The sequence below is a fragment of the Erythrolamprus reginae genome, chromosome 2 (assembly GCF_031021105.1).
Source record: "Erythrolamprus reginae isolate rEryReg1 chromosome 2, rEryReg1.hap1, whole genome shotgun sequence".
In the NCBI taxonomy this organism is placed as follows: Eukaryota; Metazoa; Chordata; class Lepidosauria; order Squamata; family Dipsadidae; genus Erythrolamprus; species Erythrolamprus reginae.
The window spans coordinates 120100780-120116075 of record NC_091951.1 but is presented as its reverse complement, the minus strand read 5'-3'; positions in this window follow the sequence as shown (position 1 = coordinate 120116075).

Below are 15296 nucleotides of genomic sequence, written 5' to 3'. Positions count from 1 at the left end.
AAGTAACTTTTTCCTTCTATCGAGCAGCTTGATTAAAAATCAGGATGGCAGGCATGGTGGCACAGTGGTTAGAATGCAGGAATCTATCTATCTATCTATTTTCTGTCTATCTATATATCTAAGTGCTGTTTGTTTGTTTATTTGTTTGCTTGTTTGTTTGTTAGAAGGGCCGCTCACAACAGAAGTGAATGCAAAAACATATAAGAAATCTAACTTAAAATATACTCTAAACCCCCAATTATTAAAACCAATCATCCATATTCATCCTATCATACATTATACTTTTAATCATCAGCCAGGGCTAGATGTTAAAACTCAATGGCCCCAAGCCTGTGGGCAAAGGTGAGTTTTAGTATCTTGCAGAAGGCCGAGGGGGGTGGGGGCAATGCCAATCTCCTGGGGGAGTTGGTTCCAGAGGGCTGGGGCTGCCACAGAGAAGGCTCTTCCCCTAGGCCCCGCCTGATGGCATTGTCTGGCTGATGGGACCTGGAGAAGGCCAGGTTTGTGGGACCTACCCAGCTGCTGGGATACATGAGACTATTACTATGGCCCTGCATTTAAAGCCCTACCCCTTCATATGTGCATGCAACACTGGTACATATATGAATAGCAGACTTCAATTGTGTCTGCTATCTTGACATTTGTATCTGCCATCTTGACATTTTGTACTTCCTTCCTGTGGACACCTTCCTCCCATTCTAGTGCCCATTCTCATTCTACTGCTCTTCTGTGGGGATAGAGATGCACTTGGACAAACTATGCAGCAAGTGTTACAAATTGCATGCTTTAAGTCTGAGAAAGAATGGCAACTTTGGAAATTCAAGTCCACCCACCTTACCTCCCCAGCAGCAATGAAATCTACTTACCTTCCTGTTGTACGTACTCCTGGTCAGTTGGAGGATGATGATGAACTTGAGGACTCTGATATAGATAGTGTTTATGAATTAGTGGTAGGCCCTGAGTTACAGGTAGTAGATCAGGTGGGAGGCCAGCCACAGGATGTTGCTATGAGTCCAGAATCTAGTGAAGAAGAAACAGACGTTCGCTGGGTCAATCCTAAATTCAGAAGGGTACAAAAATGTAAGGAACAGGTGTTTGGAAGAAGATATTAAGGGGAGGAATGGGTTAAATACTGGAGTGATGTATTTGGTACATCAGGGGGCCAGTGGGGAAGAAGGGTGGAATTTCAATGTTGTAGTGCTAAAATGAAAGGTATTCCCGTTCAGCTCCCAAGTGAGCAAATTCATTGTGTGTTATTTTACAGTCAGTTCTGCTGTTTTTGATTCATGCTGTGAGTTCATAAATCTTAGTAAACGGAGGAGGCTGGGAGGAATGCATGAGGAATGTAATTAAGAGAGATAACGGGAGAGAAAGGAATGTGCTAGTATGAACTGCATTTTGAATACAGAAGAGAAGAGAATAAAGATGGAGTTTCTTTGTTTATGAAATACTGCATTTAGTAAGAGTTATTTGTAATAGCTAAAGTTCTACCAGAAACCAGAACACCTTCCTACCAGTTCAGAAGCATATGCTTTGCATGCACACACTTGCACCTTGTATGCTTGTACCACCATCGTATGTGCTTTTTCACCCTCTGCGCATGCACAGAAGGTTATGTGCATTTTCAAAGGATTAAAAAAAGAAAATGATGACATCTGGGTGAGTGGGTGGAGCCTCGCACTGCCGCCATTACCAGTTCTCTAAACCACCAGCAGCCTTCCTTAGCAGAAAGCCGGAACTGGGCCAAACCAGTAGCATTTCACCCCTGATCCCTGGGATATTAGAAAGAAGGTGGTGAAAATGCAGTCAGGTTTTTGAGCTTCTATTACTATAACCTATAACTATGAAGTAGGATTTGGGTTATTCTTAAGGAGTCTGTCTTCTGATCTGGTCTATTCAAAGAGCTGACATCTTTAAAATGGAATATCCCTCAATTATACCAAATCACATCTTCTTTTTGTGAAAATAAAAGAAAATGTAAAATGTATTTAACTAACATCAGCAGAGTAGAAATTATTTGTCAACATCCAGGTTGAGTGTGGAAATAAAAGTCCAGGATGGTAATGGCAAGGTAAAACTAACTGATTTTCTCAGACAACAGTTCATAGTATTAAACAATTTTCCCAGCTCAACCATAAGAATACAAGTACATAGACCATGTAAACAAGTTATCTTTGTTATGGGAGCCATCTGCCTTCTTCTTCATACCTGTTGATAAGTCCTTGAAACATTTCTAGACTCTCTTGAGTTTCAATGAACTGAAAAAGTTTCATTTCTCCAAGAAACCCATTCATAATCAACACCTACACACACACACACGCACACACACTAATGCGAAGTTGAAACAAAAATATATGTAGCTGCCAATGTTTCACTCTTGACATTGTTAATACCTCTACTCTAGTTGCCAGTGGGTGTTTACCACCCACATCTACCTTCTATATGCTGAGCTTATTTCCTTTTTCCGGATCCTCGCCTTCTGCTGTTGAGATTTTCTTCAGGGATTTTATAACCTGCTGGCAATTCTTTTAAGCCAGCAATCACTGGAGGCATGCTAGCATCCTGCAAAGGGTAAATTTTCTGGCAGAGAGGACAATAACCTCCTACTAGTAGATGCCCTTCCAATTCCATGTACCAACCTTTTCAAAGGCCTTCAAATGAACCTGGTGATAGCGAGAGGCTCAGACTGCCAACACAATTGATACTTTAGCTGATGGAATAGCTTACGCTTTATTGGCAAGGTCTTCATTGATCTATGGCCAGAATAGCCATCTCATGCTCATTTCTTAGACTTTTTGATCTTTAAGTGACAGTGGCGTCTGACGTAAACCACAATGACATCATTATAAAATTGCTGCCACTACCTACCGTATTTGTGTTCCAGAGTCTGATGTAAATATGTAAGCTGTAGCATTTGCAAAATGACATTACTACTTCTCTCTTCCCCAGCTAAATGACCTTTGTGAAACTTCAAAAGCATCTCACCTTTGAGTCTCTATAGATCACTATTTTGCTTCTATTGAAAATATTCCTGAATTAATTCTTAGGTGTGACTTGAATACACTTTCATAGCAATAACATATCTGACATGGGTTTCAGGCCAGTGCTTGATAATCACATGATAATTTCGGCTCATCCTTGATTTGCTACAGCATCCTGTGTGCAATAGAAAAGAACTGAACAATCATAACAAAATCTCTTTCTGAGGTTGACTCACTCATAATGACTCATGGGAGGCAATATAACTCAGTAGAATACATCTGCTTTGAACATCAATTTACCTAGAGCGTAGAGAAACAAATCAGATTTTTACAGCTTGAGCATCATTCTTGAAATTGAATTCATTCAAAGGTTTGTCAAAACTTCGATCACTGGTTTGTGGTATGTTTTCCCATACTGGCACTTCATGTCAATATACTGGAATCCTTTAAGTATACAAGCAATATTCTGTTTCAGGCTTGGTCTGTAAGGATGAGATGTTTCTAGACTTCCCTCGGATATTAACCTTTAACATAGAAGCAATATTTAAGTTTGTTGTTAAAGACCACAATTCTTCCTGCAGTACAATGCAGTGCTATTCAGGGCTTTTTTTAAAAAATCAAGAATGCGTCGCAGAGATGTTGTTTAATGCAGTGTTTCCCAACCTTGGCAACTTGAAGATCTCTGGACTTCAATTCCCAGAATTCCCCAGCCAGTGAATGCTGGCTGGGGAATTCTGGGAGTTGAAGTCCAGAGATCTTCAAGTTGCCAAGGTTGGGAAACACTGGTTTAATGGCTAGGATAAGTTAAAAATGTTTAGGTAAATTTATTATTCCCAGAAATCTTTGCCCATTTTTGTTAGGTGTATCCATACTGCACTTTTAAGCTCTTCTCAGGTTGCCTTGACTCTAAGCCAGTTTTAAAAAATCCCGTCTGGACTGAGGTATTTTGGCAAGGTTTTGCAAGGTATTTAGTTCAAACTGCAGCCTCCTCCTATGTCCTTCAGTCAGACAATTCTCCTGCAGCAATGTCCTTCAATCTTTCTATATCAGAAAACCAAAGGCCAATCATTTTCCTTCCTTTTACGCTTTTCTACATAGGCTCACACATGGGTTACAGGAGATTCAAATGATTTAAACAACAAGAGTACTAACAAATCAAATCAAATATCAGCTGTATAGAGGCATATAAAGTTAAATTAAACTTACATATGTAAAGCTAAATCATAAACATGTACATATGCGCAGGACAACAGCCAGCTTTAAAATAAAAATATGACTCCTTGTATTTCCCCAACTGTTCCAGAATGAAGTCTGTTGCAGGCACTGATGCAGTATATATTTTTCTAGCTAGCATATGGATGATGACACTTGGATGACATACAAGATGTCTCCAATTCACAACCTAGAAGAAATTGTACAAACCTTAGTACATGTATTCCAAACTACAACTGAGTCCAAAATTAATGTTGCTAAGTGAGACATTTATTAAGTGAGTTTTGCCCATTTTGTGACTTTTCTTGCTGAAAAGTGAATCATTGCAGTTATTAAATTAGTAGCCTGGTTGTTAAGAGAATCTGGCTTCTTCATTGACTTTGCTTGTAAGGAGACAGCAAGAGACCCTTGGAAACACTACATCTCTCATTAATATGTGTCAGGTACCAAGCATCTGAATTTTGATCAGATGACCATGGGGATGCTGTCATAAGGAAAAAATGGTCATAAGTCACTTTTTAAAGTGCGGTTGTGACTTTGAACAATCACTAAATGAACTGTTGTAAGACAAGGACTACCTCTATACATGGCAAACCATTTTTGGATTGCATGCCAAAAGGGGGGGAACGCGGGGAGGTCATGTCCACACCCATAACTCCATGCATCCCCTGTGCATGCACATATAGCCCATTTTTTGTTCTCCCCAAGCTTCAGAGCCTTTTTAGGAACCAAGGGATGGTGAAAAAGGCCTTCCCCACCCCACCCCCAAAAGTCCTAAAGAGGCCAGATTTCCAGTTGGGAAGCCCCCCCCCCTTTTTTTTTTTTTGCTCTCCCTTTCTAGGAGCCAGTGGAGGGTGAAAATGGCTTCCCCCCGAAGGCCTTCCAAGGGCCAGAAATGGCCTGTTTCAAGTTGGGAAATGGGCCAATTCTGGCCTCTGGAGGACCTCCGGTGGGATGAGGGTAGGGAAGGCCATTTTTGCCCTCCCCAGGCTCTTAGAAAGTGTCTGGAGCTTGGAGAGAGCAGAAAATGAGCCTTTTCCACCCCCTGTGGCAGCTGGAAACAGTCTGTTTCCCAACTCCCAATGGGCCCAGAAGGCCCAAAAATCAGCTGGCTGGAGTGCATATGTGTGCCAGATCTGAGCTTGCATGTCCATCAATATGGTTCTGCGTGCCACTTACGTGCTATACGTTCACCATCACGGGTATGGGGTTTTTTTTCATTTTTTAAAATTACTTCTTCTTCCATCCCTTTTAAAAGATAACTCTACTTGTCTTTTCAATCATTTCATTGTCATTTTTCCAATCCCTCGAGTGATTGAAAATGTAAGTATCTCGAGGAGAGAGAGAAAGTAATAAAAAAAAGCAAACAAAAAAGCCTTCATTCCAGATTTCAAATTGGGAATCTTCTGTACATCAGGCAAGTATTGTAACTGCTGTGCTGAGGGAAAAGTTCTTCTGGAGCAGAAGTTGCACAGGCTTTTTCAGAAAAACCTGGGAGTGGTAGTGGAGGGCCATCCCTGCACCTGAAAAGAAGTCAATCCAAGTGCCAGGGATGTACTAGAAAAAAAGTAAAGCATGGCAACTACACCTGAGTTGACAGAAACAATTGTTTGATTGTTTGTTTGATTGATTGTCTGTTTGTTTGTTTGATTGATTGATTGATTGATTGATTGATTGATTGATTGATTGATTGACTGACTAATGATGTGCCATTAAGTCATTTCAAATTCGTAGCAACCTCATTAATAGACCTTCTGCATGACAATCTATCTGGTCTTGTACGTTTTGTGATGATGCCCCCACCTCCACTGTAACAGCGCCAGTTGTACCTTTCTGTTTGTTGTTGTCTTTCTTTTTCCTTCCATACTTCTCAGCATAATATGAAATTTGTCATTTGTGCTTTGAGTGAGATCTCCAAGTTGATTTGTTTGAAAGAGTTTTTTGTTGGTATGCTTAAGAGTCTTTTCCAATATCTAAGTTCAAATGTCCAAACATTTCCTACCCTCCTTCTTCAAAATCTAACTTTTGCTTCCATGGGGTGTGCAGGCAATATTGTGGCTTGAGCAATTATCAGAACATAAGAACAATCCCAGAAATTGTATTTTTGGTAAGTGTTTACAGGCAACATTCCTGCCTTCCAAAATGGTTGCTGGCCTCTGCTATTCACAGACGAACTTGATCATTATGATGCATTTTGGATGGAGGTCCCAAATTTCTTCTCCTCAATTTTAGATCTTCCCTAGCAATGGCATCATTCAGGCAGGTAATTTCCGGCACCCCCCTCAAAATGTAACTTTAAATTGTTGTCTTATGACTTCAAGATGTCTTGAAGTCTTCCCCCCTCCCCCTCCCCCCACGATGGTCCTATACCAGTGATAGCAAAACTTTTTTTGTTTGCATGCCAAAAGAGTGTGTGCATTAGCATGTGCCCATGCCCACAGCCATTCCCCCCCCCCCCCACGTGCATGAACACAAGCCCTATCCTCCACCCCACAAACCTCACTGAAGCCTGGGACAATGAAAAACCAGCGCAACAGGCAAATTGAAACTTCCGAAAAATGGACTTCCAGTGTTTTTTCGCACTCCAAGGCTTCAGTGAAGCTTCTCTGAAGCCTCCATAAGGCAAAACTGCCCTCCCCAAGGCCGAAAATCAGCTGGCCAGCATCTACATGCATGCTGGAACCAGTGAAGGGCTACCAAAATTTTTACTACCACACGGTGGGTGTGGTTTATGCAGGACACCCTGCATTTTCTTTCAACATCTTTCAGTGCAAATTGGGTGCTCTGGGATGGAGCTCCATTTTCCCTACCCCACTGCATGCCCCCCCCATCCAGACAGTAGCCCACCAGTGGCTGGAGCTGACATAGGGCAACACTGTCCTATACAATGTTTTGGGTTTTTTTAGTTAGTGTCAAAACAAAGCAATTCTACCTGGAAACTGACAAAACTGTAAAGTCCAAATAAAGAATTGAAATAAACATATGTGGAATTCTGAATTTTAGATGCCCAAAACTGAGTGACACATTTTACTAGAGAAAAAGAAAATGCCATGATTTTTTTTTCTAGTGAGGATTTGAAACATTTTATTTGATAGCCTTGTTAAACTTAAAGAATCTACATATTCATTATTTTGCTAATTAGGTTTATACAAAATGATAAAAACTCCACTTGTTCTGTAGGTTCTTGAGCTTTTCATACAACTTTCATTTTTCTAACTTCCTCATCTCTTCCTTAAGCTGATCATAACATCACAGGCATTTTTTTCCTGAAAGAATAAAGTGCCAGAAGAGTTCATTTCTCTACTTGTAAGTGAAGTTTCCTTGGCAGATTGCCTAGTCCTATAAAGACATTGTGATATATGAAAAGAAAGAATTTGTATTCTTGATCAACTACAAAAACAGGTTGGATCAGGTTTAAGTTTTGTACAAGCAGCCACACCTGTGATTATCCATCTAAGTTTAGGTGCTGCATGAAATGTCAATTTAAATCATATTTGCAATTTAATGTCACATAACTGATAACAGTGGGTTAAATAGGCTGCTGTAGATTTCATTCAAGTGGGAAGAAATTTTTATCTAGGACTCAGAGTTTAATGCTGATACTTTGAAAAAAATGTTGAGATCAACTGATATTACTGATCTTGTAATCAATTTAAAGAAGGTGTGTGTACCATGTGCCTCATATTGCTGAAATATCTTCTATTTTGAATTTTCTAACCCTATGATTTCTGTATAAAATTCCCTACAGTGTTGAACCATTTGAACAATGCATATATCTGCATCGGACTGAAAAATCAGTGTTTCTCTCTGGCATAAGTGTTGTCTTTAACATCAATGCCCATTCAGCAATTTTAATCGCCGGCCGAAATTACCTGTGGGGCCAGGGAGACACTGCTGGCAGCTCTTCAAAGTCCGGACTTCCGGGTTCCTCTGGAACCCGGAAATTTGGCTTTTGGCAGCGTGCCAGGACGGCGCGCTGCCTGCTGGGATTTGTAGGAGGTCCTGGATCGCCCTATTTAAGGGCGATCCGGACAAGACCTCCCCCTTGCTCTGGGCTCCTGACGTGAACACCCTCCGCTATCAACAGTGTGTCCTAAGGAGGTCGCCTCGGGGCCGAATAGGAATTTTTTGCGGCCTCCCCTTTAGAGGCGGCCATTTTTTCGCCTATTCCACACTGACGGTGTGGACTGGATTGGTTAGGGGGTGTGGCACACTTAGTGGTATAGGCCTCCCTTTGGTCATTGGGGTTTGGCAGGTTAGGGGCGGAAATGGGCAATTAGAAGCAACTGCGCATGCTCCTTTGGGCATCCTTCAAAGGGTGATGGACCGCCTCTCTCCAGGAACTAGAGGTTGGAATCACCGGATCCAATTCTCACGGGGATTGGAGGGTGGACTCCTCCCACACGACGAAGGGGTGTGGCTTGGATCCAGGTGAAGGTGGTACCTTCACCTGGGTCAGCAGGGAGTTTTTGCCCAATGTTGCCAAGGAATGTTATGGTATGAATTTCCACCCCGTTAGTTTTGGCCTCTGCAGGTCCTTAGTTCGTTCTGAATTTAAATATTTAAATTGGCGTATGCAAATTTATTTAAATTTATGTTAATTCGATAAATGACCCATATTTAATCCACAATATGTCTCAGCGTCGTTACTCGGCTTCCGGGGTAATTAAGTGTTGTACCTCATGATTCTTGACAAGTGTATATTTTCTTTTATGTACAATGAGAGCATATGCACCAAAGACAAATTCCTTGTGTATCAAATCACACCTGACCAATAAACAATTCTATTCTATTTTATTCTATAATAAAAGTTTTTAAGTGCAATACATTGTCCATATTTATGGGTGCCTGCTACAATTCCCACATTTTTGTGTTGTGTTCTTTTTAAGAGGTAATTAATACAATCAGTCTTACCAGGTAGATCAGAGAGGAAAGATGGCTAGATAAGCTAATTCTACTTTATTTTAAAGCTTATAGTAACAGAATCTTGCAAATCTTTAACCTTAGTTCTCCTGCTGGAGCAACCTAGGGAGGATCCCTCCTGAGCCTGTTGCTCTATCTACTATGCAGCTGTGAGCTATGCTTCCTTTTATCTGATGGCTTCCTAGATAGCATCTCTTCATCAGGTCTCCCAAGGTCATTCCCACGTACCATGACACATAGATTCCCAAGTACAGCAATTGCTCCCCATTTTGTTTCCATCTCCACCACTTTGAAGTCTTTTTCTTCCTGTCTGTTGCAATGTCTCTTGGGATTTGCAGTTCCTTCCTCAATTCCATATTTCTTGGAAGAAAGCTTTATATTTGGCTGTTTCAATTTTCCAGCTCACTTTTCCTGTTTTCCCCTTTTCACTTTTAACTCGTGACAAACTTCCTTATAAATTCTTCAATTCTTCCTTGGGTATTTGTCCTTTTTGTAGATTTACAAAGCATTTCCAAGATTTCTGTTTTATTCAATAACATTGTCAGCCTAAATTATCTCAAATATCTCTAATGCATGACTCTACTTAGTCTCCAAAACTAAAGGCTCCTTTAAGTCTTCTTACTTCAATGATATGCTGCTTTATAGTTTAACCTACTTTTGCATGCGTATGAAAAATCAGTAACTTTCAAATGTTTATATTGCTTGGGCTCTGATACTGTACTCTAAATTTGTCTTTCTTCCACTAAAATTCTAAGGAAAATAATTTCCATCTGCCAATTGAATATTATTGTGAGATTCAAGTGCTTTTATTCTCAAATGCACAACAGAAAAAAAATGATTTAATGTTATCACTGTTAAATCAACAGCTACTGTTGCAAAATACTGCTCGAAAGGTTTCCTGAATTCCTCCAGAGGTTCTACAATATCCCCAGATCATTGGAGATGAATTTGCAAAATGTTTCTAACAGGAATTCTGGGAGTTGAAGTCCACACATCTTAAAGTTTTCAGTCAATAAATGCTTCTCAGTGCTTCTCAAACTTGACAACTTAAAGACATGTGGAATTCAATTCCCTAGCTGAGGAATTCTGTGAGTTGATGTCCAAACATTTTAAAGTACCCAAGGTTAAGAAAACTGTCTTAGAGTAAGAAAGCAAAATTATTTCCATAGTGACTCTCTCATTTGAATCCATGCAGGGCAGCTTGTGTTCCCGATAATTATAGGCTCATGAGAGAGATTTATTTATTATGCAGTAAATGTTCCGCCAAGAATGTATATTATCAGGCCACTTCCACAGACCACCAGATACTTAACCTTTCCTAGACTCCAATCTGAGTTGAGGTCAAAGTGAATATTTTTAAATTAGACTGATGACTAGATTGCTTCCTGGCAACAGATAGTTACCAGAATTATAGTACCGTATCTTCTCTTTCTAATAATTACTAGTAATATATCAAATATATATTGAAATAAATATTAGCCATAGCCTTAAAATCTGCCTTTATTTATGTGTATCTAGAAACTCTTTTTGTAACTGTGATATTCCTTCCATAATATCTCCACTACTATGCCAGGATAGATAATGCTATTTTAGTAACTGATGAAATCTACGTCTTCGGAGAGGGGCGGCATACAAATCTAATAAATTATTATTATTAATTATTATTATTATGGCAACTATGGGTATGTCTCATGTCAGGCCCTGAACTATCCAATGCCATTCAGGATAAAATAGCACTACATGAAGAATGATGAGCAAATATGATTGATTGATTGATTGATTGATTGATTGATTCACTTTGTATAGCCTATCTCAACAAGTGAACAATATAACAATTAAAATGCCAGTTTAATTGGTCTAGTGGTTAAGGCACCAGCCTAGAAACCAAGAAAATAAGGAGTCCCACCTTAGGCATAAAATGGCTGAATGACTTTGAGCCTCAGTCTGAATGACTCTCCCTCAGTCCAAATCACCTCACAGGGTTTTGTTATGGGGAAAGTGGGAAGACAAAGGAGTATTAAGTATTACTTACAGATTACTTATGGGACTGCCTTCTGCCACACACATCCCAGCAGCCGATTAGGTCTCACAGAGTTGGCCTTCTCCAGGTCCCGTTGACAAGACAATGTCATCTGGCGGGACCTAGGGGAAGAGTCTTCTCTGTGGTGGCCCCGGGCCTCTGGAATCAGCTCCCTCCAGAGATTTGCACTGCCCCCACCCTCCTTGCCATTTGCAAGAGCCTTAAGACCCATCTATGTCGCCAGGCCTGGGACAGTTAGACCATGCCCCCCCCACTTTCTGACCATTAAATGTTATGTGTGGATATGATTGAGTTAGTTGATTGTTTTTTAAATGTAATGAGATTTTAGCTTAGAGTTTTTAACTATTATTACACATATTGTTATTGTATTGTATTTTGTGAGCCACCCCGAGTCCTCGGAGAATGGGGGCATGCAAGTCTATTAAAAATAATAATAATGTTCACTGTCTTGGATTAATTATACAAATAAGAAAGGTGAGATATAAGTAAACAGTTACAAACATAAATACAAAAATTAAAATGCATGAAATGCAGATGATGAAAGATTTGGGGGAAAGATGAAATGTTCTACCATTTTTTTTTATCCCACCTTAGAATTTTCTAGGGATATTGCAGGAAATTAAGTGTGGTCACTGAGAGTCCTAAACATTCTCTACCTAAGTGCCCTTTTTATTGAAAAGGAGTTCCCAGAAGACAAATGGTGGTACCCAGAGGTGGGCTGCTAAGGTGTAACGGTGACGTGTGCTCACCCCCATGGCTCTGAGTGCTAGTGGAGTCCAGCACAATTCTGCTACTGCACCTGGGCAGGTAGAGAAATCACACGCGGACATACAGGTACGCCATGGGCCCATCTGTGTGTCTGCATGCGATTTTGCTACCTGTCCAGGTGCAGTAGCAGAATTGTGCTGGACTCTGCTAGCACTCAGAGCCACAGGGGTGAGCACAAGTCACCGTTCAACCTTAGCAGCCCACCTCTGGTGGTACCAATGAGGAAATGTCAGGCCTAAACCCAAATATGACACAGTGAAATCCAATTGAGTCCAGTTCTTTATTTCCTTACACAGAATGTTGTCATATTAAAGTTACAACCTTCTAACCTAATTGATATACCCTTAGAGATTCAGGGTGTCTGTCCTGAACCTTTTCCTCCTTCAGGACTCTTTTATTGTCTTCTTCTTTTTGGAATGAGCTGTCTTCTGCCTAGAAGCCACGTTGCTATCATTGACATTCCCTTCTTCTCCTTTTCCACCTGCACATCCTATCACAGAATATTACATTGTTCCATCAAGCCTTTTGAGAAGATGCTTATACTCATTTATAATCCCATATGTACGTAAGAGAAGGCTTGGTGGTTTATTTCTCAGTGGAGGTTCATTTCTCAATGATAAGCCATTAATGAAATGTGAAATACAGTGATCCCTCGAGTTTCGCGATCTCGATCATCGCAAAACGCTATATCGCGATTTTTCAGAAAATATTAATTAAAAAATACTCCACTCTTCTCTCTCTCTCTTTCTTCCTCTCTCTCACTCTCTTCCTTCCTTTCTCATCTCTTTCTTTTTTTCCTTCTCTCTCTTTCTCTATCTCTCCCCCTCTTGCTCTCCCTCTTTTTCTCACTTTCCCTCTCTCGTGCACCGAGCGGCGGGCAGGCGGGCAGGCAGGCGGCGGACAAGCGGCGGGCGGACAAGCGGCAAGCGGACAAGCGGCGGCCGGACAAGCGGCGGCCGGACAAGCGGCGGACAAGCAGCGGTCGGGCAAGCGGCGGGCAGGCGGGCAGGCAGGCGGCGGACAAGCGGCGGGCGCGGCAGCAGCGAGGAGCTGAAGATTGGGGTTTCCCCTTTGCGTGGGTGGCGGGGAAACCCTGATCTTCGGCTCCTCGCTGCTGCGGCGCTGCCGAGCAGATCAGCTGCTGGGCGGCGGAAGGAACCTTCCCTGGGCCAGGTGCGGAAGTAAAAACACCATCTGCGCATGCGCGGCCATGGAAAAAATGGCGCGCATGCGCAGATGGTGTTTTTACTTCCGCACCACTATATTGCGAAAAATCGAGTATCGCGAGGGGTCTTGGAACGTAACTCTCGCGATACTCGAGGGATCACTGTACTGTAATCCTGGGGAGGGTGAGAGTACAAACTTTATCTTTTTAAAATTATAATAATAAACTGCTTTTGGAAAAGACATTGATAGCTATATTATACTTCTGGAGTAAAAAAAAATGATGTTCACACTTTCTGCAATGTCAGAATCAAAAATCAGTATTGTATCTTAAGTTGGAATTGATAGCAATTGATATTCTGTTTTTATGCATATAATGTGTAGTTAGATACAGCAGTCCACTGTTCAGGGTAATCACAATTTTAGGAACCAGAAGACACCATGGTTAGATCCAGATTTAGTCACATGGTTTGAAATTGCATCAGACAGGAAATGAACACTCGGACACCGAGCTGGGTAGTAAAAGGGTCACTTTATTAAATATTTACAGAGAGACCTGCAGGGCTTGGGAAATGTGGCAGAAATTCCTGAACACAACATACTTGGCACTACTAATGGGCGTAACTCCATGCTTGGTCAGAGTGAGGCATGCCCCGCCTACACCCAGCCATGTAAGCCACACCCAAGTGTGGGGGAGGGCTCATCCCATAACCCAGAACCAGAAATGATGTGAGCCCCAAGGGCACCCCCTTCACATCGCTCTTCCGGAAAGGAGGCATGAGTTGTGCAATGGGGGAGCCAATCATCTTCCAAAAGATGCCCAAGGGAGAACACACAGTTGCTACTGATACCCTTTCCGCCCCGTTTCTGCCATACAGTGACCAATATAAGCATCAAATTGTTAAATCAAAAACCTATTTACCAACAGATGCACTCCCTAATCACAATTCCATCTCGCTCGCCCAAGATGGAGTAGATGAAAAAACAATCTGAATAAATGTTCAAAGATTGCAAAAAATTCCTACTTGGCCCCCAATTGGGCAACCTTTTAAACACCCTGGATTGAGTGGAGAGTGGGTGGGTGTCTGCAGGGTGGCACCCAGAAGAGGAGGCGTGGGTGGCGAAACTGGCCCTGAAATAGGGTGATAGCCATGGCCACGCCTCCCGACGGCCCATGCAACCCACCAAAGGTTGCTGGAAGTTCCCGCGCTACTGTGTGAGAGCTCCCATCTGACAATTGGTGCCGAGCTAATTCCCGCCTCCGCAAATGGCGGCCAGGCGTTAAATCGCCCGGCCTTTCAATTAGTGGGATTTCAGTGACGAGAGAGATTAAGGCACCAGCCTAAAACACAAAAGACTGAGTTCCAATCCTAGGATAGACACAAAGGCAGCTAAATAACCTCTCTCTTAGCCCTAGAAAACAGGCTGCTTATTTATTAGCTTTTTATCCCACTTGTATTACTTTATAAATAACTCAAGGTGGCAATGGCCAACCACATCCAAAATTGCACCAAGAAAATAGTAGGGAGATGTCCAGGCAGTTGCAAGAAGTCAAGACTTGAAGGCATAACAACAATAACAAAACAACAAGAAAACAAATCAAAGCCCTATTGTTTTCAATAGTTTGCTCCTCTGGTTATGATTAAATCTGAATTCAAGAGCATGCATTTTCCCATAAATATACAACAATCCTGGCAGCCTATTTCTAAATTTTTGCATCCACTTCTTGAGGAATAGGGGGCAAAGGAGACCATTTTATTATTTCAGTTTTATGGAACACTTATTCTTAAGAGCACCCACAGATCATCCATCTGTTCTTTTGACACGATGATTCACATACGTTTTTCTTTTCTTTTTTTTCTTCCAAAAATCAAGGTTAGATGATGGTAACTCTGCAGCTGCCCCTGTTGCTAAGGATGGTCAAAACAAGCAGACAATTGGAATAAGGTAGAAAAATGGTTAAAGGAAATTAAAACAAGGAAATTAGGAAGACCCCAGAATTTTTCTTATTAGGTATCACAGATATTAGATATAAAAAAGAAATATACTATTTAATAATTCATATATTAGGAGCAGCAAGAATTACATTTGCACAAAAATGGGGAAAAAAAAGAAATTCCAAAAGACGAAGAGGTTTTTAGGAAGATTATGGAATGTGCAGAATTAGATATGATGATGAGATGGCTAAATAACCAAGCTGAAACAGA